General features: G+C 45.7%; 1 protein-coding gene across 1 annotated transcript in view; it reads left to right on the top strand.

The window, feature by feature from the left end:
• The first annotated feature begins 2,835 nt into the window (after positions 1-2,835).
• LOC140460513 (uncharacterized) overlaps positions 2,836-23,563 on the top strand; it is a 191,136-nt gene continuing 170,408 nt past the window's right edge. The window contains exons 1-2 of the mRNA XM_072555091.1: positions 2,836-2,994; positions 13,800-14,372. The gene's annotated coding sequence lies outside the window, so the exon portion shown is untranslated. The remainder of the gene's footprint in view (positions 2,995-13,799; positions 14,373-23,563) is intronic.

The raw sequence follows: 23,563 nt of genomic DNA, 5'->3' as shown, positions 1-23,563 counted from the left end.
CAGATTACTGCAGAGTTTTTAACGTGTAAAATTCCCGTAAGTCTGCAGTAGTAAATAGAGTGGGTTCTTTCTTGATTATATGTTTTGAGATTTTAGAAGTTCACCAGCGAGTCCACAACAGGGAATGGCTGATCACCTGCTCCAAGCACAGGAAGGGATTCATCAATTCTTCCAGCCTGCAGACGCACGAGCGGGTCCACACCAGGCACAGCATGCTCACCTGCTCTCAGTGCAGGAAGGGCATCACCCCACTCCTCCCACCTGTGGAGGCACCAGTGAGTTCATGTGCCATCACAGGTTGATTGAAGGAACAAGGGCCGAGTGCCATCATCGACTGGACTATCAACCCAGTTCTGGGGACTCCTCGGGACTCCTGGGTTTGAATCCCACCACAGCAGATGGCGGAATTGGAATTCAGTCAGAAATCTGGAGTTCAGAATCTAATGATGAAATCATTTTCTGGTGAAAGAAAACCCTCTGATTCACTCATGTTAGAGTCTGTCTGCAACCCAACCTTGAGTCAGATTGGTTCTGTTTCCAAAGTAGGGATTTATAACATGACACATGGATTGACTGCCTGAAGATTGTGTACTTTTTGAGCAAAATATAATGTATCTGCAAATAAAATTCTGCAATTGCAATTTCACCCCATAAACTGATGTGTGTGCATGCATGAGAGTGTGTGTGTTTGTGCATAAGAGCATGTGTTTGCATTCGACCATGCTTGGTAACGTGTGTGAGTAATGGGGTACAAGTCTGTGTGAGTGGGGTCACTTGTAGTGTGACATGAAACCAAGGTCCCTGTTGAGGCCATCCTCATGGGTTCCGTACTTGGCTATCAGTTATACAACACACATTGGAGAGGGCAGGGTGGGGCTTGTCTTTCAATTTGCAGAAGGTGGGAGACTCTGGATGCTGTGATCCAGGGCAAACACATCCTGGAGGACATTCATTCAGAGAGATGGAGCTGGAAGCCAGGCTGCAGACATGTTGAGGGTAAAGTGGGAAAGTTAACCAGGCACTGTATTCTGGGAGACGGTCATTCCCTTCTGGAGAGAGCCTTTTGTTTGCATCAGTGGACAGGGTCAGGAGGGTGTAAGTGCAGATCTGGCAGGTAAAGGGGATCTGATAGAGGACTGCAGGTGGGAGGAGCTAACTGGTTGGGCAGTGGGAGTAAAAACAACATTGGGGAGGGGGAGGTGGTGGTAAGGGACAGAACAGTGACAGGGATGGTTTCCATTCTCTACAGTTGTCAGCAGGAGCACAGATGGCATTGGTGTCTGTTTGGTGCCAGGATACAGGAACCGATGTGCTCAGGGCTGGAGAAGTTGGAAAGGGAGGTTGCAGTGGGTGTGGTCCAACAATGTCAGGAGGAGAGAGCCTCTGCTGAGGGCACATGAGAAGTTAGAAACTACTAGGACAAAGCAGAACATCAAAGCTCTGGGCAGCACGGTGGCTCAGTGGTTCCTACCACTGACTCACAATATCAGGGACCTGGGTTCGGTCCCATTCTTGAGCAGCTGTCTGTGTGAACTTTAACATGTTCTCACCCTTCTGCCTGCATGAGTTAACTCTGGGTGCAGTTCAGAGTGGATCAGCCGTGCTAAAGTGTCCACATATGTGCAACTGAGGGTCGGTTAACCATGGGGAACTGCAGGAAAAACGGGTGGGTCTGGATGGGATACTGTTTGGAAGGTCAGTCTGAATTTTATGGGCCAAATGGCCTAGCGGGATTATATGATTCTACTGCATTTGCCATGCATCTATTGAGAAACAATTGCCTCAGGTCTGCTGTGGGTGGAGTGGGTTCCAATTCACGAGACACTGACACCAGTCCTGAGGAAGGTGGGATTTGTGCTGTTAGTCCCCCATTTGGTCCCTGTCCACTCTCTCTCCTCACACTCTGCACCCACCAATTCTCTGTGCTCAGCCTTCTTCTCTCTCTTCCCCTCATTTTCTGCACCCCACCCTCTGTCCCCTGCCATTTTCTCCCTCTCTCTACCCCCACTCCCCTGTCCATTCTCCCTCCCTTCTACCATACTTTCTCGTGCCCGCTTTGATTGCTGTATCTCTTTCTCAGGAAAGAGAGAGAATCGTGTGTGATGACTCTACCTGGAAGACAGGGGTGCGCAAGAAATGGCTGATCTTTAAAATTAAGAACAGCTAAAATGATATATTCAGCAACATTGTTAACATCTAAATGCATATTAATTTATTTTTTTTAAAAGCTGCAGTCATGTTTCTAAAACTTGCATTGAAACAGATCCTTCAGACCAACTCGCCCATCCCCTCCAGATATCCTAAATTGATCTAGTGACCCATTTGACAGCATTTCGCCCATATCTCTCTCACACCTTCCAATTCAGATACCCATCCTGACCCTGATGCCTTTCAAATGTTGTAATTGTAGCAGCCTCCACCACTTCCTCTGGGCAGCTCATTCCATACACACACCACACTCTACATGAAAGTTACCCCTTAGGACCGTTTTAAATCTTTCCCCTCTCACCCTATACCTATGCCGTCTAGTTATGGACTTCCTCTACCCTGGGGAAAAGACATACAAAGCCGAACGAAATTCAAAAGGAATAAAATGTCGAGCCACAGGGAAAAATAAAATTGTGGCTGCAGCTTTTTTCTCCTATTAACATTTGGACGCTTAAAATCTGTCAGTAACGCCAGCACCTCCACAGAGCGTACTGCGCATGCTTCTCGGTGTCAGCGACAACTGCGCATGTACTGCGGTGTCATCAAAAGCACTGAGCATGCTCGTCGCTGTCCGCGGAAACAGCGCTTGACTTCCTTCTGAAGGACCAATGGTGAGACCCGGAGGACCGGAAGGAGCCTGGTCCTCCTGCCATTCAGAACAGCCTCTTTGTCTGAATGCGGAAGTTGGGCTGTGAGTTTCTCAAGATGCGGTTGTTCCTCTCTCTCTCTCCCTTTGAGTGAAGATTGAGCTTCACCCCAGACTGCAACTCTGTCCAACATCTGTGGGTACGGCACTCTTTTCGTTCTGGCATTCAGTAGCTGACTTCCACTAACTGAAGGGAAAGGGAGTGAATCGAGGGAGAGGACAGACTCCTGGAAAAGTTGGTCCACGTCTGTGTCTCAATTGGCAAACGCACAGCAAATGCAGTACTACAATGTAAAGTTAAAGCCTAGTGCTTTAAAAAAAGGCAGAAAGGAGGTGCATGGTTTAAATGATAATATATTGGTATTGGAGAAAGTGAGGACTGCAGATGCTGGAGATCAGAGTCAAGTGTGAGAAACAAAGCTCACACACTTCAATAATTTTAGTCCGAGACAAGATCTGAATCAGTAGTGCCATTTATTTTACACTTGCAAGTGCGTGTGATGTCACTTTCTCAAGGCAAGGGACATACACACACTAAATTCAATTCATACATAACATTTATATGATTTGATGTCTATTGTTTTACACTGCTCCCTCCCCTGCTTACATCGTCCACTTCCCTCAGACCGGCCCCCATTACCCCTGTTTACCTCTTGCCTTATCCGGCCTTGTCTGTAATAAAATGCTTATTTCTGGTCTCACAAGGCTGTTTGACCTTATCCTGCTATAGGTCATTGTTAGGCATATTCTTTCTTCATCATTATCTACCCCCTTCATCTGTGCCTTTCCCGAGGCCGTTCTGATCCCTATGACCCTTTTAATTGGGGTTTGTTCCTGTGTTTTTGTAAAAGTGGAAAGCACATGTTTATACCTACTGTTTGTACAGGCGTATCTAGCTTAACTTCATCCCCTCACAACATCTTATCTACTTGCCCATAATGTCTACCTTCTGACATACAGTTTTAGCTAATACAAAAACAATTATATATTTCCTCCACATTGTTTCCATTCTTGTTGACTCAGCTCTTGGCTAAAACAATTACCCACTGGTGTGAGTTCACCTCCTTTGTAAAATGGAATTGCAGAAGTAACACTAATCCACCTATATCCCACACAAGTGTGGTGCTTGAAAAACACAGCAGGTCAGGCAGCATCCGAGGAGCAGAGTGTCGATGTTTTGGGCATGAAGCCTTCATCAGGAATGATGTGTGGATGTACAAAGGGACCTCAGCGTCTTTCTGCACCAGTTGTCAGACAGGTGCAGCAAGCAGTCAGCAAGCCCTGCAATTGGGGGGGGGGGGGTGGTCATTGAATATATTCAAGGCTGAGGTCATCTGACTTTTGAACAACAAAGAAGTGGATGGTTATAGGGGAAGGCAAGAAAATGGTTTTGAGACCATTACAGAATCATACAGCACAGAAATAGACCCTTCAGTTCAACTAGTCCATGCTATGTTCACAAACTAAACTAATCCCATCTGCCAGTGTTTGGCCCATATCCCTCTGTCACAAAGCTGATCCTTTTTCTAAAAGCTGGTCCTTCCTCTCAAGGACACCGTGTCCTTGGTTTTTTTCAGAGTGGTGGTAAAACGGCCCCGGGCTCCAAAATGGATGGTTTAGTACAGAAATGAAAAGGGTATTGGTCGGCTTTTTTGTTTACATGTCAACAGATGAGACTTTAGGCGCAAGCTTTTATGTTTTCGAAGTGACCTGCATAATGAAAGACGAGTGATCTGTCGTGAAAGCTGAGGCCTTGTTTGAGTGAGTTCAGCAGTGGACCGTGGAGAAAGGTTGTCAAACTCTCGTTCTGCCCTTCTAACTTCGACCTGTCAGCCTCTGTTTCAGTTTTACTGTATGTTTAAGGGGTTTGTTTATTGGGACTGTTGTGTACATTTGGAACGGCATAATTAAGTCTAGTTTAGATAGACTGAGTTCTGTGAGTATTCTATATTCTGTTCTTTGTGTTTCATTCTGTATTCTTGTGAATACATTTATCTATTTTAAATCCTGGTAGTCAACCTAGCTAACTTCAGGTAATTTTCACTGTGCACTTACTGAAACAAATCACAAAGTTATGGTCTGCGCTGCCTGCTTAAGAATGTTTTGAGTGGTCTGGCCTAGTCCATAACACCTCCAAACCTTTCCCATTCATGTCCTTATCCAAATGTCTTTTAAACGTTGTAACTGTACCTGCATCCCCGCTTCCTCTGGACATTCATTCCACATACGAACATTCTCTATGGGAAAACAAAGGTGTCCCTCCTGTCTTTTTAAAATCTTTCTCCACTCACCTTCAAAATTTGCTCCCTAACCTTGAAACCCCCACTCTAAGAAAAGGACACCATCATTCACCTCATCTATACCCCTCATGACTTTATAAAGCTTGATAAGATCACCTCTCAACCTCCTATGCTCCAGTGAAAAAGGTCCCAGCCTATCCACCAAGATGTAGGTATATTCATATCCAGTTCAATGTTGGTGCAGGCTTGAAAGACCAAATGGCCTACTCCTGCTCCCAGTTCTCTCTCACTATGTCCAAGACAGCAAGAGACCATAAGACCTAGGAGCAGAAATTAGGCCATTCAGCCAATCAGGTCTGCTCCACCATTCAATCATGGCTGACAAGTTTCTCAACCCCATTCTCTTGCTTTCTCCCCGCAACCCTCAATATCCTTGATACACAAGAACCTATTTATCTCTGTCTTGAATATACTCAGTGACTTGCCCAACACAGTCTCTGTGGCAATGCATTCCATAGGTTTTGCACTCTCTGGCTACAAAGGTTTCCCCTTTATCTGCGTTCTAAAAGGTCTTCCCTTTACTCTAAGGCTGTGCCCTTGGGACCTAGTCTCTCCTTCCAATGGAAACATCTCCCCAGCATCCACCCTGTCCAGGCGAATCAGTATTCTGTATGTTTCAATTAGATCCCCCTAGCGTGGGCTGTAATTCAGCGTAAACCAGACCCTTCAGGATGAGGTACAGCACGGATTAGGTTCAGCAAAGTGAGAATGGAGAGAGAGTATGTGGGATGGAGATTTTCAGCGTTTAGGAAATAAGAGAGGAAAGAAAGTTCAATCTAAATTAGAATTGAATGGATGGGCTGATGGGTCGAGGAGTGGCAGATAAAGTTTCATTTAGATAAATGTGAGGTGTTGCATCTTGGAAAGGCACATCGAGGCAGGATTTACACACTTAATGGTAAGGCCATGGAGAGTATTCCTGCATCAAGAGACCATGGAGTGCAGATTTGTAGTTCTGTGAAAGTGCAGTCACAGGTAGACACGGTAGTGAAGAAAGCGTTTGGTGGCGCTTGCCTTTATTGATGAGAGCATTGAGTACAGGAGTTGGGAGTCATGTTATGGCTGTACATGACATTAGTTAGGCGACTTTTGGAATACTGCATTCAGTTCTGGTCTCCGATGTTAGAAAGATGTTGTGAAACTTTAAAAGAGTTTGGAAATGATTTACAAGGCTGTTGCCAGAGTTGGAGGGTTTGAGTTATCGGGCAAGGCTGAAAAGACTGCGGCTGTTTTCCCTGGAGCGTAGGAGGCTGAGAGATGACCTTATAGAGGTTTATAAGGGGCATGGATAGGAGTCCAAAATGAGGGAGAGAGAAAAAGAAATTTACATTGCAGTGAATCTGCACAGTTACTGGACATTGCAGTGCATCTGGGAAAGGTTAATGAACAGCAAACTTCACAGCTGACCATGGAGGAACCTGTGTGGGGGAGCTCACAGAACAGGAACAGAGAAGTGTATCGTCTTTAACGTGTAACTTAGCTGTAAGTCTGCAGTCGTGAATGGAGTGCATTCTTTCTTGATTATATGTTTTACTGACATCTGTCTCTTGATTAAATTTTAAAAATATAAACCACAAGTACTGCGTTAGCCAGGAGCACTTTCTTAGAGCAAAAAGATGGTGCTATTTTCTGGGTCTGTAGATTGTGAAGGAGCAAAGGTGGCCTTTATGAGAGTGATATGCTCTTCCTGTCAGATGTGGGAGATTAGGGAGAGTATCCATGTTACTGATGATTATGTCTGCAGGAAGTGTGTTTGTTTGCAAATCCTATTGGATTGCGTGGATAAATTGCAGCGACAGTTCGAGGTAATGAGGAATTTACAAGACCTGGGGGTATGATGGTTTGGCAATGATAGGAAGGGGGAAAAGCCACAGCCACCGTCAGGGAGATGGGTTAACTCCCGGAAAGGTAGGAGGGGTAGGCAGGTAGTGCAGGAGTCTTCTGTGGCTGTCCCCATTTCAGACAAGTCTGCTGTTTTGGAAAATGTAGGGGGTGATGGTCTCTCAGGGAATGTAGCACGAACAGCCAAGTTTCTGGTCTCGAGACATGCTCTCATGTAATGAGGGGAACATCGGGTTCCAAGCGATCAATTGTGATAAGGGGCTCTCTCGTCAGAGGTACAAACTGACGCTTCTGTGGTTAGCAGCGAAAAATCAGAATGGTGTGTCGCCTCCCTGGTGCCAGGATCAAGGATGTCTCCGAGAGGGTGCAGAATGTTCTCAAAAGGGAGAGGGACCGGTTGGAGGTCATTGTACACATTGGAACCAATGACATTGGAAGGGAAAAGGATGCGATTCTGAAGGGAAAGTGTAGAAAATCAGGCACTAATTTAAAACAAAGAGGTCCTAGAGTCAAGAAAAATCTGGATTACTGCCAGTGCTATGAGCTAGTGAGGGTTGGAATAGAGAGGATAGAGCAGATGAATGCATGGCTGAGGAGCTGGTGCATGGGAGAAGGGTTCACATTTTTGGATCATTGGAATCTCTTCTGGAGTAGATGTGACATGTACAAGAAGGATAGATTGCACCTGAATATTGAAAGAGAGCTAATATACTGGCTGGGAAATTTGCAAGAGCTGCTCGGGAGGAATTAAACTCGCAAGGTGGGTGCGTGGGGAGGTACCCAGGGAAATAGTGAGGAAAGAGATCAATCTGAGACTGGTACAGTTGGGAAAGGGAGTGAGTCAAGCAGTCAGGTCAGGAAGGGACAAAGCAGAGAGCAAGGTAGGACTAACAAATTAAACTGCATTTACTTCATTGCAAGAGGCCGAACAGGGAAGGCAGTTGAACTCAGGGCATAATTAGGAAGATGGGATATGGTATCATAGCAATTACAGAAACGTGGCTCAGGGATGGGCAGGACTGGCAGCTTAATGTTTCAGGATACAAATGCTACAGGAAGGATAGAAAGGGAGGCAAGAGATGAGGGAGAGTGGTGTTTTTGATGAGGGATAGTATTGCTGTTGGACTGAAGGAGGATATTCCTAGGAATACATCCAGGAAGGTTATTTGGTTGGAACTGAGAAATAAGGAAGGGATGATCACCTTATTGGGATTGTGTTGTAGACACCTTCATGGTCAGTGGGAAATTGAGAAACAAATTTGTATGGAGATTTGAGTTACCTGTCAGAGTAATAGGATGGTTATTGTTAGGGATTTTAACTTTTCAAACATAGACTGGGATTGCCATAGTGCTACGGGTTTAGATGGAGAGCAATTTGTTCGAAATGGAGCTAAGGGGCAAGTTTTCATGCAGAAGCTGGTGTGTGTACAAAGCTGCTAGAGGAAGTGGTGGGTGCTGGTACAATTATGATATTTAAAAGGCATCTGGATAGATGTATGAATAGGAGGGGTTTAGAGGGTTATTGGCCAAATGCTGGCAAATGGAACTAGATTAATTTTGGATATCTGGTCGACATGGATGAGTTGGACCAAAGGGTATGTTTCTGTGCTGTGTCACTCTCTGACTCTGGCTTGCCACTAATGTTTGCCACGTCTCTATGTTCAGTTTCTATCTGGTGTCGGTGTCAACACCTTGTTGTCTCATTCCGACCCCACCTCCCACCGGATTGACAATGATGACTTTTGTAATCTCTTTTTACAGACTATCTGAAGACGGAAGTTTCAAAATCAACAGCTTATGCTTGACTCTCCTGCTCCTCGGATGCTGCCTGACCTGCTGTGTTTTTCCAACACTACACGTTTCGAGTCTGATCTCCAGCATCTGCAGTCATCATTTTCACATCAATGTCTGACAGTCACTCAATCCATCGGGACAGCAAAGATTTTCAACTCTGATTCTGTGAGATGGAGCAATGCTTTTTGGTTCCTGTTTCATAACGTTTTCAGCATCAGTGGGACTGGATGAGAGACCCTACTGTTGCAGTGCACTGAGTGTGGAGCCAGAAACAGTTATACAGCCTGGAAAGACGAATTCACACCGGGGAGGGGCTATACACACGTTTGTGTGTGGCTGAAGCTTCAGCCATGGAAAAACCCGAGGAATCCTGCCCCATGGAGAAACTGTGGAAGTGTGGCGACTGTGGGAAATGCTTCAGTTTCCCGTCTGCCCTGGAGACTCATCGGCGCAGTCACACTGGGGAGAGACCATAAGACATAGGAGTGGAAGTAATGCCATTTGGCCCATCGATCCACTCCGTCATTCAATCATGGCTGATGGGCATTTCAACTCCACTTACGCGCATTCTCCCCGTAGCCCTTAGATTCTTGTTGTCTCGAGGAATTATCAATCTCTGTCTTGAAGACATTTAGCGTCCCGGCCTCCACTGCACTCTGCGGCAATGAATTCCACAGGCCACCCATTCTCTGGCTGAAGAAATGTCTCCGCATTTCTGTTCTGAATTGACCCCCTCTAATTTTAAGGCTGTGTCCACGGGTCCTAGTCTCCTCACCTATCGGAAACAATTTCCTAGCGTCCACCCTTTCCAAGCCATGTATTATCTTGTACGTCTCTATTAAGTCTCCCCTTAATCTTCTGAACTCCAATGAATACAATCCCAGGATCCTCAGCCGTTCCTCATATGTTAGACCAACCATTCCAGGGATCATATGATATTAACATTGTGACCCACAACTATTTAGATACCAATGTGCTCAAGTGAGAAAGAATAAACTGACCATTCTTAAATATTCATTTTTAAACCATGGAAATAAAATTAATGTTTGGAAAATATACAACTTATCATGTATTAAGAAGATCAGAAATAGGAATGGGAATAGGTAATTGACTGTTGAGATGCTCTGTCTTTCATCACCATCCATGGCTGGTCATTTATCTGAATTCTCTTTCCTGCACGTTTTGTTTTCCATGTCTTCACCTGATGAAAAGGCTACGCTCCAAGCGCTTGCAATTTCAAATAGACGTGTTGGACTATAGTTGTGTGACTTATGACTGAAAAAAATTGAGTATGTTATTACACATACTGGAGCAGTGGGATTTAAACCTGAGCCTCAGGGCTCTATGGGAGACTACAGCTGCATCGCCAAAAAAACCCTGTGTAGTAAATAGGTCCTCTTCTGTTGAATGAGAGGAAACACCTTCCTCCTCAACATGAGACATGACCACTGTACCCCCACAGCCCATTACAGTAAATTGAGCCCATCTCCTGTTGAATGAATGAGTGAGTGAGAACACCTTCCTCCTGAACCCCTCGAGCCCATTGTAGTAAAGGGGCGGGGACAGTGAAGGGCTTGCGAACCTCTCCACCAATCCCAAAGGCTGCGGTCAGTGCGGACGAATCGGAGAGTGACATTCCGGGTTGTGGCTTCATTTTTAACTGCAAAGCCGGCCGCCATTGGTCAGGTGGAGTGAGGTGCGTTCTGATTGGAGGGGGCGTGGATGACGCGCGTCACTGAAGGAGGAGACGGAAAGAAGAAGAAAAACAAAGATGGCGGCGCGAGGCTGCGGTTTTCTCATTGACTCAGCGGGCGGTTTCTGACGGAGGGAGGGGGGCAGACAGGCATCGTTTACCTCAGAAAATACCTTTAAAATACATTTCAAATTAAAGTCGGAACTTTTCAAACAAAAGTTGTGAAGAAAAGGAGACAGTCCCCGGTGGGGTTTATTGTTTATTTTTGTATAATTTCCGGGGCCCGGGAAGGGGGAGGTGACGGTTACCGGGTGAACGAGAAAACAAATTAAAAATGTCGGCGGTGGAGGAGAGAGAGCCGGCGCCCGCGGCTTCTTCGGCGGCGGCCGGAGCCCAGGAGCTCAACAACCCCCCGGAGCTGGAGGAAGGTCCGAGCTCCAAGAAGCGGGGGGTCCGGCTGGAGGCTGGATTTGCTCAAGGCTTGTATCTATTAATTTATTTAAATGGTACCTACTGTATGGGGCTATGGTTTACATTAAAACCGGAGGATCATGTCAGAGTGTTTGTTTATATTTAGCAGTTGTAGTTGGTAAAGTACACTCCCTGGAGGAGCACCTTCTATGATGCTGCATTTCTTGCCCTCTGCCCTTCCCCCATTTGTTATCTCACATCTTGATTGTACATTCTTTTGGTCAAATTTAATTTCATATTAATGAGATTTGGTATTCTCTGTGTGTTATTAATTTGTTTGTTGGATTATTGTAAGAAAAAATTATTGGTGTCATGTCATTTCTGATGTCAGAGTTTGACATTGAATGTGCAGATGTGAATATCAGTAAGTTGTGAAAATAAATCAAGAACTTGTGGTTCTAACAAAAAAAGCAGTTCACTGATATTACTGGCATTGTCTCATTTGAGGATGATGACTTGAGTCTGACCAACTAACCGTTTCATGTAGTCACCCAATTTAATTAAAATTTTCTTTAACTTAATTGAAGAAAATAACTGGCAGGCTCAGATTTGTACAATTTGTTTATAAGATTTATTTATATGTCCATTGCTCTCGATGTGGTCTCTGCCACATTGGGGAGACTGTACGCCAACTTGCAGAACATTTCAGGGAACAGCTCTGGGACACCAAAACTAAACAACCCCACCGCCTTGTGGCTGAACGCTTTAACTCCCCCTCCCAATCCGTCAAGGACACGCAAGTACTCTGCTGCCTCCCCCTCCAAGCTCTAGCTACCTGATACTTGTAGGAAGAACACCTCGTCTTCTGCCTTGGGACTCACGAACTATATAGGATCAATGTAGATTTCACCAGTTTCCTTATTTCCCCTCCCCTTCCCCCACACCACACACCTTGTCCCAGATCCAGAGTTGAAAACTGTGGTACTGGAATAATGCCGAGAGGCCATGCCTCTAGGAATTCCCTGGCTGTTCTCTGGCATGGCACTCATCCACAGATTCTATCAACAAACAGATTGACCTGGACCCAATATACCGGCCACTGCAGCGGACAGTTGGAACTGACAACCGGAAGCGGTAGAGACAAACCACTATAAATGCCGGAGGAAACATCACAGAAGCACTTCACAAGAGGCTCCCAAGCACTGAGGATATCACCTAGACAGGGGATGAAACATCTGCAACAAAAATTCCCAGCTCGGCGAACAGAACCACAACAACGAGTACCCGAGCTCCAAATCTTCTCACAAACTTTGAATTGAGCATAGGAGTTGGGACATCCTGTTGCAACTGTCACACATGCCACACAACACAAGGCGTGGTCCTTCTCTGACTTACCATCCCTTTGAATATCAGGGGGAAGACACCCCTTTAATTGTAACATTCAGGAAAGATGCCTTACTTCAACAAAAATGTGCTGTGCTCACAGATGCTTGGACAGAGAAAGGAAGTTGCAGTCTGGGGTGAAGCTCAATCTTCATTCAGAGAGAGAGAGAGGAGCAGCAGTAGCTTCAGAAGCTCATGGTCCAACTTGTGCATCCAGACAATGGAGGGGGGGGGGCTCTTCTGGGCAAAATCTGGGAATGAAGCAATGTCTCCAACTTTCCATTCCTTCTCCTGGTAGGGAGTGAGAAGGGTGGGGGGAGGGGGGGGGGAAGCACTGTTCACTTGCAGCAACGGGAGGCAGAGATTATGAATCCAAGCAGGGAGCAGACTCTGCAAAAGTCAGTTTCAGTCGGCTTCTTCTGAAATATTGTGTGCAATTCTGGTCTCCCGCCTATAGGCAGGATGCTGTGAAACTTGAAAGGATTCAGAGAAGAGTCACAAGGCTGTTGCCAGGGTAGGAGGGTTTGAACTACAAGGAGAGGCTGAATAAGATGGGGCTGTTTTCCCTCGAGCATCGCAGGCTGAGTGTGTGTTTTTTAAAGAGGTTTATAAAAACTTGAGGAGTGTGGATGGGGTGAGTAGACAAGGTCTTTTCCCTGGGATAGGGGGAGTGCAGAACTAGACGGCATAGGTCTAGGGCGAGAGGGGAAAAAATTAAAAGGGACCTTGCAGTCAACCTTTTTTTGCAGAGGGTTGTGTGTGTATGGAATGAGCTGCAAGAGGAAGTGGTGGAGACATCTGGATGGGTATATGAATAGGAAGGGTTTAGAGGGATATGGACCAAGTGATGGCAAATGGAACTAGACTAATTTTGGATATCTGGTCAGCATGGACAAGTTAGATCGAAGGATCTGTTTCTGTGCTTTATGTCTCTGACTCTATGACTGGTGAAAAGCGTTGGCATTCGTCGAAACATTTATGCAACAGAAAATTATAAGAGGGTAAAGATAAGCCTCACGTCGTTGATCCATGAATCCTGGTGTAGTGTGGATGTATTTCCAGTAATAGAGTCAGTATAGCATGGAAGGAGTCTAAAAGACGGCTTCTTTTACAAAAAGTCACACTTAAAACTTAAATCTGAGTCTTCTGGAAATGTAAGACAACCGTGCGTTAATATAAGACAGATAAGTCTGGGGTATATGTTACATATTTGATGGAATGTTTATGGCTCTAAAAGCATGATTTGCAGTGTTTCTGGGCTCATAATATTGTACTGCAGAATATTGTATATCTTCAGTAAGAACGTCAATACCGCATGATAGATGTTCATTCAGCAACTTCAGTGAACTCTTCATGGAGTATGCAATCCACCACATTACCCTGCTGTATACATTTACATATAGATCAACACAAAGATCTTGGGTATTAAGAGAGGAAAGAATGTTCCACAGAAACTAGAATTGTGTGTTTTGATTTTCTATTGTGGACTGACAGCGATGACCTTTGCAGTCTCTTTCCACAGGAATATTACAAGAGAAAAATTTGGAGGCAGAAACCTCAGACCAAACATCACATCGAAGTCAGACAGTCGATTGATTCACCAGGACTTGGATATTGATGGCCTTGAAAACAAAGGGGAGAAGGTCTGCCTGCTTTGTTAGGTTTTAAACGTCAGTGTGACTGGAAACTCAGAGTCTCATATACCCACACACCAGAGTTGTGACTGGAACATGCTTTACAGACTGAATGAGAGAGTCCTCCAATGATCAGAGGGTTCACCAGTAACACCACGCATATGCTGTAAGTGTGAACGAGTTTCAACTGAATGTTGAACCTGGAGAAATATGAGGACACCTGCACCTTGGAGAAATCATGAAAATGCAGGGAGTGTAGGAACGGTTTCCCTTCCCCGCCTGCGCGATATTCATCAGCATTTGCACACCGGGCAGCGGCCATTCACCTGCATTCAGCACGGGAAAGGCTCCACTCAGTCGCATCACCTCTTGGTCCACATCGGGGAGAAACTGCTCATCTGCCCTGTACGCTGAAGCAGATGAAGGACATTTTTTTTAATCCTGGATGGAGCATACTGCAGGTATACCTGAAATAGATACATTTGTCTCTGTCCCATTGAGTCTCCAGCACAGAACCAGGCCAAGCTGCTCAATTGGTCTCTGTATTTATTCTCCACCGGAGCCTCCATCCACCCCTCTTCATTGCTCCCCCATCTCCCCTCCATCAGCATAAAGGTATCCCCCACTTTTCGAAAGTTCACTTTACACTACTTCACTTTTACAAAAGACCTACATTAATACCTGTTCTCACAAACCAAAAGAAATCTGAAGAGGATTGTCGCTTTTACAAAGAAAGGCATAATATAAATTAATTCATGGTAATTGCTTCTTTGCTTTAGGCCAATTCGGCTTATGAAAGGAACACTCTACTTTCAATTAGTGGGGGAAAGCTGTATCAATACAATACAGCACAATCACAGGCCCTTCTTATTTAGTTTAGGCACCACCTCCAAGCATGTGCTAATTCTTAATCCTTACTTAGATCTGCTATTTATTGCCCATGTGTGGTTTCTGTTCCTCTGTTCACCTCCCATTCATACGGCTGTCAAGAAACATCTTAAACGTTGTTAAGGTGCCTGCTTCCACTACCTGCACTGGCAGTGCGTTCCAGAAACCCACCACCCCTCTGTGTAAATTCCCCACCCCCACCACTTCTCCCCCAAACAGTCCCCCTCTCACCTTGAACCTCTTTTAGTTGACTTTTCCACTTTGGATGGAAAAAAACACTTCTGACTATCACAGAATCCCTCCAGCGTGGAAACAGACCATTCAGCCCAACAAGTCAACACTGGCCCTCTAAAGATTAACACGTGGAGCCCCGTTTTCTTATCCCCATTATCGACATTTACTCCTGACTAATGCACCGAACTTTCACATCCCTGAACATTGGGGCAATTTACACACAGACGATCCAACTTAACCTGCCTCTCCCTGGACGCTATGGGTAATTTAGCTTCGCTAATCCTAACCTATACAAGGTTGGATTGTAGGAGGAAGCCGGAGCACCCAGAGGAAGCCCACACAGACACGGGAGGTGCGGTACAGGGACAATCTGGATTAGTGGTGCTGGAAGAGCACAGCAGTTCAGGCAGCATCCAACGAGCAGCGAAATCGACGTTTCAAGCCAAAAGCCCTTCATCAGGAATAAAGGCAGTGAGCCTGAAACATGGAGAGATAAGCTAGAGGAGGGTGGGGGTGGGGAGAGAGTCGCATAGAATGCAATGGGTGAGTGGGGGAGGAGATGAAGGTGATAGGTCAAGGAGGAGAGGGTGGAGTGGATAGGTGGAAAAGGAGATAGGCAGGTAGGACAAGTCAAGGAGACAGTAACTGAGCTGGAAGTTTGAAACTAGGCTGAGGTGGGGGAAGGGGAAATGAGGAAGCTGTTGAAGTCCACATTGATGCCCTGGGGTTGAAGTGTTCCGAGGCGGAAGATGAGGCATTCTTCCTCATCTGCAGGGAATGCAGTAATTCGCCGAGACCGCAAGGCATGGGTTTCAACTTTACCAGCTCATTGGCATCGGAGAGAACTGGTTTTGCGATTCTGTTCAGAGGAAACCGACGATGAACAGAATTTCACTGAGATCTCTAAAACCACATCCCTAGAATGGAGAGAATTTGGCGAGTGCGTCGATACTAACATGCCATTGGGGCACGAGGCAAGTAGACGCAAAGGCAGCTGGCTGAAGAAAGCAGATCAAGATGACAGTGAACGATAGCAGAGGATGGTTTCGATTCATCGACCTCTGGGTTAAGGTCCCAGCACGCTCCCGCTGCGCCACTCTGTTGCCGCTGGGGGAAGTGCATTGCACAGAACACTTCAGGTTTTTGTCTGGCACGCGGCAGGCACCTTCGAGCCTGATGTCAAAGACCTCCACTGGTGTCGTGTGATATGCTGTTTCGCAGACGTATGGAGGCTGTGTCAATATAAACTTTTTTCTAAATTCCCACATTCTGTCGGTCGAACTGTGATTTCACACTGAATCACAACATGTGTCACAGCGCAGACGGAGACCATGCGGCCCACCTTCCCTCTGCTGGTTCTACACTTAAGTAAACGTGTGACTCTAGTCGTTTCATTCTCTCGCCTTCTCAGCGTAAATCTGCACATCTGAACGTGACCACCGAATTCCCTTTTGGGTTCATTGAATCTTCCTCTTTGTCAATGTCAGACAGGGACTTACTGACCCTCACCACTCCCTGTACGAAAACGTTCTTCCTAATGTCACTTTTACTTCTTTTCCTCGTGACTCTAAAATTCTGCCGAATCGTTATGGATCCTTTCAGGCGTGGGAGCATTTTCACAACATTATTTCCTGTTTCTAGGTCCCTCATGACTTGGAAAAGTTCGGTTCTCCGAGGAGAGCTGTCCCAATTTTCCAATCTACCTTGATTGCTGACATTCCTCAAACACCGCACCACTCACGTCAACCTGTTGAGCACTATGGTAAAAACAATGACTGCAGATGCTGGAAACCAGATTGTGGATTAGTGGTGCTGGAAGAGCACAGCAGTTCAGGCAGCATCCAAGTAGCTTGTTGAACACGATCTCCAACCATTTCATTTCTCTGTTTTCTGCCTCATTCGTACTCCAGGCAGCCCACGCTGGTTTCACGAAGGTGCTTTTTGAGAAAGTTAATCAGGCAGTTTTGCACAAGTCAAGTTAAAAGACGCGGGCTCGTCCGGGATTTGAACCCGGGACCTCTCGCAAGTCAGTGCAGAAACAGACCCAAAGCAAGAATCATACGCCGAGACCAACGAGCCAGAAGGCACGCACGCGGTGTCTTCAATATCGAATTCTATAACTATAGGGCCTGAACTCCCCCATGTCCTTGACCCCTACCACACAAAAGACTCCTGGTTATCACCTCGTCTGCTATGACATACGACGTATTGTTAGTCACTAACAGTCTCCATTAACAGTTATTCGCCCTCTCACGCGGATCGTTATTCACTCCTACGTCCTGCCTATTGTTCTCTCTCTGAGCTGGCGGCAAACACAGCAATGAACATTGGAGACTCTGAGCCAGCTGAAACTTGCTCAGTGTGAAGTACATTCCACATTGCTGCAAGAATTGCAAGCAGCAAAGCGTTTCAAGAACATCTGCTTGTCATTCTGGCCCCGGGGGGCTGATGTTTGTCTCATCCCCAGGAACTGGACTATCTCCACTGGCGGATAATTAAACCATTTTATTTCTACTTGCACGTTGTTGTGGGGGGAGGGTAGTGGGGGAATGTAGGGTTGGGGGACGGTAAGAGTCCATTCGCTCTTCTGCTCTCTCTCCCTCTCTCTCTCTCTCTCTGAAACTCTTGGGGTGAGAGGTGTCAGTTACATTAATGCGGGGAACATGAACAACTTTGATTGTGAACTTTCTCCAAAGGTCTGTTATCGGAGAGACAGAAAGATGCTGTGCTGGCAGGACAGAGAGAAATGAACACCGAGGACTCTTTGCCCAGGTAAATTCACATTGTTGTGCAGCCTGCTTGGTGTTCAGCAATCGTCTTCACGCAGCAATCTTACGGAAAGTCTATTGCAAAGTGGGCTTTCTTTGCTTTCTTTGCTGCGACCGCGCAGCAGTTAACATCTGAGCCCCAAGTTTCCCAGATGAAGATAATCCGTGTGAAACCTTCACTCACTGAGAGTCATCCCCACGGCCCTGAGCTGAGGGACTGCAGGCAGTCCAACACGGAAGGGACGGTTAAAAATGAACCATTTTTGCTCCCTCAGCCTGTCTGTCCCAGAGACAGGCAGTGGGACGGCATAAACACGTAGCATCATTCTCGCGCAGACAGAAGCCGTTCAGCCCATGGATTCCACGGCGACTTTCTGTCACTTGTCTCTCTCTGAAGTTATTCACAATCGGTGATCTGTCCTAATCGTGAGTCGTAATTCGGTTTCTGACATGCCGACCGTCTTATCACTCACGGCCGAACCGGCGTGGTGAATTACTGCAGGGAATGGACAAAAACGGAAGGCATGCGTATCAACTTTATCAGCTCAATGACATCTCCGAAAAGTGGTTTTACGATTCAATTCAGAGGAAGTCGACGGAGAACAGGAGAAGACCACTCAGACGTCCAGAAGCGAGTCACTTCACTTGCGTGAATTTGACGAGTGTATCAGTATGATATATGTCACTCAGACACTCGAAGTTTTGGGTAGCAGATGCAAAGGCAAGATATCGAACAGGGCCTCACTACAAAGGAAAGCTACACAAGGAGATATTGAGCCATAGCAACAGAGGATGGCATCGATCTATGGGCCTCTGGGTTGTGGGGCCCACATGCTTTCACTGCACCACTCTGCGTTTGGTGTGCCCAGTGTTTTCCTCAGAACCCTTCAGCTTTTCGACAGGCGTCTGGCATGCACGTTCCAGACTCATATCAAAGATCTTCACGGCTGTTATGTAAGATACTGCTGTGCAGAGGTGTTGAGGCTGTGTTGATATGAACATTCTGTTGGTCGAACAAGACCACCGAATTCAATTGTGTGTCCATTGAATCTGCCCTTTTCTCACAGTCAGACAGGGATTTACTGACCATAACCATTCCCTGTACGAAAACGTTCTTCCGAATGTCACTTTTACTACTTTTCCTCGTGACTTTAAAACGCTGCCGAATCGTTCCTGATCCTTTCAGACGTGGGAACAATTTCACGACATTATTTCCAACCTCTAGACCCCTCATGACTTGGAAAACTTGCCACGCCGGATTTCAAACTTCTGTTCCCGGAGGAGAGCTGTCCCAATTTTCCAAACTACCTTCATTGCTGACCTTCCTCAAACACGGGACCAGTCACGTCAACCTGTTCAACGTTATCTCCGATCATTTCACTTCCCCGCTTCCTGTCCCATTCGTACTCCAGGGAGCCCAGCCTCGTTTAACGAAGGTGCTTTTTGAGAAGTTTAATCGGGCATTTTTGCACAAGTCAAGTTAAGAAAGCCGGGATCTCTCGCAAGACTGCGCGGTAGAAGACTCAATGCAAGAATCATCCCCCTAGACCAACGAGCCACAGGCCGCGGGCTCCAGCACCTCCTGAACCAGCTGAGACTTGCTCAGTGTGAAATACATTCGCTACTGTTCTCAGAATTGCAAGCAGCAAAAGAGTTTCCAGAACAGTGCTTCTCATTCTGTCTCCCTGCTCATTTTGTTCATTTTCAAATGAACAAAACCAGCAGGTCTAGTCCATCTGTGGAGAGAAAGGAGAGATAATGTTTTGAGCCCAACGATCCGTCTTCGGAACTGATGGGATGTGTGGTTGGGTAAAGACCGTGGAAGAAGGTGGACAAGTTCTAAAATGATTGAACTCGGTGTTGGGTCCTGAAGGCAGCACGGTCTCTCCGTAGAAAATGAGGTTTCGCTCTTCCAGGTTGCGCTGTGCCTTGTGGGATCACTGCAGCAGATCAGACACTGAAATGGTGTCATGGGAACACAGTGGGAGGTTGAAGTGACAGGAAACTGGAAGCTGACGGTTTATGGGAGAAAGGACACAGAAGGGGGATGTGCTACAAAAGTGTATAGAAAAGCCACATCCCAAGACCAGACCCTGAACGACAACACCAAAACACAGACAAGAGAAGCTGCATTAGGACGCTGTTCAAAAGGGCAACAACACACTGCAGCACTGCCTACCTGTGAAGGGAAGAAGAACACATCTACAGAGGCTTCACCAAGAACGGATATCACCGCAAGTTCATCCACAATTGCCAAGCAGACAAACAACGGGACGAGGATCTGCCACGACCCAACACACTCACCACTTTACCTTATATAATAAACCTCACAGAACTAATAGCCAGACATCTCCGACCACTCGGATTCATGACAGCCCACATACTGACAGCCACGCTCAGACAACAACTCACCAGAACAAAAGACCCAACCACATCATGTGGAAAAATATATAGTTTACAAGATTCCATGCAAAGGCTGCATGAAAACTATACAGTCCAGGACAAGCAGGCAATCCGTAACCATGAACACCATCTACCCATTAAACACTGTCTCTGGTACCCACACAAACACAGATGACAAGGACGATAAAATCGACGAGGACAGCACAACGGTCATAGCACAACTAAACAGAGGACAGCCAGAGAAATCAACAAACATGGCACTCACCCACGGACTCCACCAATAAACACATTGACATATGCCAATCACTGCAACGAACAACCAGAACCGTCAAACAAAAGCAGCAGAAACAGAACCAAATAAATTCCAGAAGACACAGTACAGCAGCGCTTCACAGGTCGCTCCAACGCATTGAAGATGTCACCTAGACAGAGGATGTAACTCCTGCAAATCAACTTCCCAGCTCAGCGAGCTACGACAATCGGCAACCGAGCTACAAAGCTTTCCGTAAATCTTGAACAGAAGTGTAATTCCTGTCGAAATTTGAGAGCATCCTGTTTTTGTCACTCAGTTCCTGCAAACAAAACCTTTGTTGTGGTTCTGTTCGCCGAACTGGGAACTTGTGTTGCAGACGTTTCGTCCCGTGTCTCGGTGACATCCTCAGTGCTTGGGAGCCTCCTGTGAAGCGCTTCTGTAATGTTTCCTCCGGCATTTATAGTGATTTGTATCTGCCGCTTCCAGTTGTCAGTTCCAGCTGTCCGCTGCAGTGGCCGGTATATTGGGTCCAGGTCGATATATTTGTTGATTGAATCTGTGGATGAATGCCATGCCTCTAGGCATTCCCTGGCTGTTCTCTGTTTGGCTTGTCCTATAATAGTAGTGTTGTCCCAGTCGAACAATGTTGCTTGTCATCTGTGTGTGTGGCTACTAAGGATAGCTGGTCGTGTCATTTCGTGACTAGTTGTTGTTCATGGATACGCATCGTTAGCTGTCTTCCTGTTTGTCCTATGTGGTGTTTTCTGCAGTCCTTCAATGAGAATTTGTACACTACGTTGGTTTTGCTCATGTTTGGTTTGCTGACCTTCTATTTTTTTTTATTCAGTACCACGTGACCCATTCCGAATACATATTCATGTTCCTGGGGCCAGTATCATTATTGCGTCACAATAGCTGCAGGCCATCTCTGGGCATGTCCTATGACGTCGTGTTGCGGCTGGAATTTCTGGTGACAGTTTTTTAAAAAGGGTCAGGCAGCCCCTGCATCGGGGCTTCCCTTCCTTCCACTGAAGTTCAAGGCCTATCAAACCCCGAAATTCCACAGGTATGTCTGGAAGCACTTTTTCCCGATGTTGGCGAATGATTTCTGCAGACATTTGGTAAGGTTTGAACACGGTGAGAGCCATCGGCTTCTAAACCACGTTCCCGAATTACTCGACCAATCCTTAAAGCAGTGATAGTGCTATAAAAGCACCGTATGATTACGGCTGAAAAAAAACTGTATTCCGCTCAGTCAGTTCGTGTTTCTAAAGCGAGACAAAAGTGAGAATGCAAGTGAAACGAACGAAATTGCAGACAGGCTGCCATACCACTCTGTTTGTATCCCCACACAGGGGTGGTTTCTGTGACATGGGTGTGTCTGCAGTGTCTGTGGTCAGACTGTTTACAATGAATGTCCCAGCCTTTATTTTGGTAAAGTCACACTGATAAAGGACAATTGCTATTTCAGTAATTGTAGTCTGAAGCTGGAATTCGCTAACACTCGGGTTTCGTGATCTTACTGTTTTTTTACATCTCAGACTCTTTGGTGCATTTAGTCAGCAAGTCCGGCTGTTCACCAAAATAGTTGGAAGTCGAAATGGAGCAAAATTATAGAATTAGGGCCAGACTTTTCAGGGTACATGTTCAGAAGCACTTCTACACAATGAGTTTGTCAGATGTTTGGAAATATCCTACATAAATGGCAGTGGGTACAGGATAATTTGTCAGCTTTAAATCCGAAACAGATTTTTTTTTGTTCAGGAAAGGTATTACGGGACATGGGCCAAAGACAGATAAATGGAGTTAGGCCTCTGATCAGCAATGATTTCTTTGAACGTTGGAACACACTTGAGGGGCTAAATGGCCGACTCATATTCCTATAATCTTAACCGTTTCCTTGTTGCACATTTCCGGCCTGTTATTGAGGACACGATCTGCAAGAAAATATTCTCCAGTTATTTGTTCTTGAAATATCGAATACAGACACTCCCAGGCGTCTTATACCAATATTCGGACAAACACAGTCACAGAACAGATAACTGATTGAATTCCTGCACTTGAATCTTTAGAAACGTAATGTTCTTGGTTTCCCGATAATGATTCGCTTTCCTCAGTCCCAGATGGAACGACACAGGAAGAAATAGAAAAGCAGCAATGTTCTGATCCTATAATCTCTAATCTTCTGCTGCCAGTGAAAAACATCAATGTAACGTAAGTCGGGGTCGACTGCAACCCGGGCCTAATCTCCCAATGAACCAAGCACAGGCTCAGCAAAACTGAGGGAGATTATGTCCTGATCACGAAACCTGCGAGCAGCGTTGGCAAAGGCCCAAGCGAGTCACCCATAAATGTCAGTCATCTACTTTCTAAACGTGCTCAACTGCTTACTTTATTTTATAGACCTTTGCAAATCTGAAAGTGAGAATTGGGGATATGTGGGAGCGAGGAGCTGTTTGTGTGTCAGGTTTGCCTGACAGTTTTGTTGATATTGAAGCGAATTTGCTTTCAAAAAAAGGCCAAAAAAGACAAACAACTTTACATTCAATAAGAGAAACTGAAGAAACTGGATGTTAGCGTTGAGAAAGAAGCAAAAAGGAAGTGGAATCTTAATGATTTACCTGAGGTTTGAGCAGAAAGCATTGAAGCTGTGGACTTCTGCTGATAAATGTATTTATTTTCGTAAATTTTAAGAAGTTATTTTGCCTTGATAAAATAACTGGTCACACCCTGACTATATGTTCGAATACCTCAGTAGTAGAACAAAAGATTTTTATTGTGAGGTCATGAGTTTGATATCCATATTGTGCAATGTTCACGTGAAACTTTGCTTTTGTGCGGAACATTCGCTCTTTCTTCAACTGGCAATCTAATCATATTCAAACTGAGTTTTACTCCCGTTCCTTTTCTTCCTGTCCCCGTTGCTCGGTTATGAGGGAAAGCTGAGAGTGAACGGGAGACAAGTTTGTGGTTGTGCGTTAACGGTGGCACTTGAAAATTGACAGATTCTACTCATGTCTCGAGGCCAATAAACGGCTCAATCACAGAATTAGAACGGTCAAGTGCTATGGGAATTAATACCAGTCCATATTAAAGAACACTGAAA

The sequence above is a fragment of the Chiloscyllium punctatum genome, chromosome 36, assembly GCF_047496795.1.
Source record: "Chiloscyllium punctatum isolate Juve2018m chromosome 36, sChiPun1.3, whole genome shotgun sequence".
Taxonomy (NCBI): domain Eukaryota; kingdom Metazoa; phylum Chordata; class Chondrichthyes; order Orectolobiformes; family Hemiscylliidae; genus Chiloscyllium; species Chiloscyllium punctatum.
The sequence above is the reverse complement of the archived record's forward strand: the minus strand, read 5'-3'. Positions and strand labels throughout refer to the sequence as shown.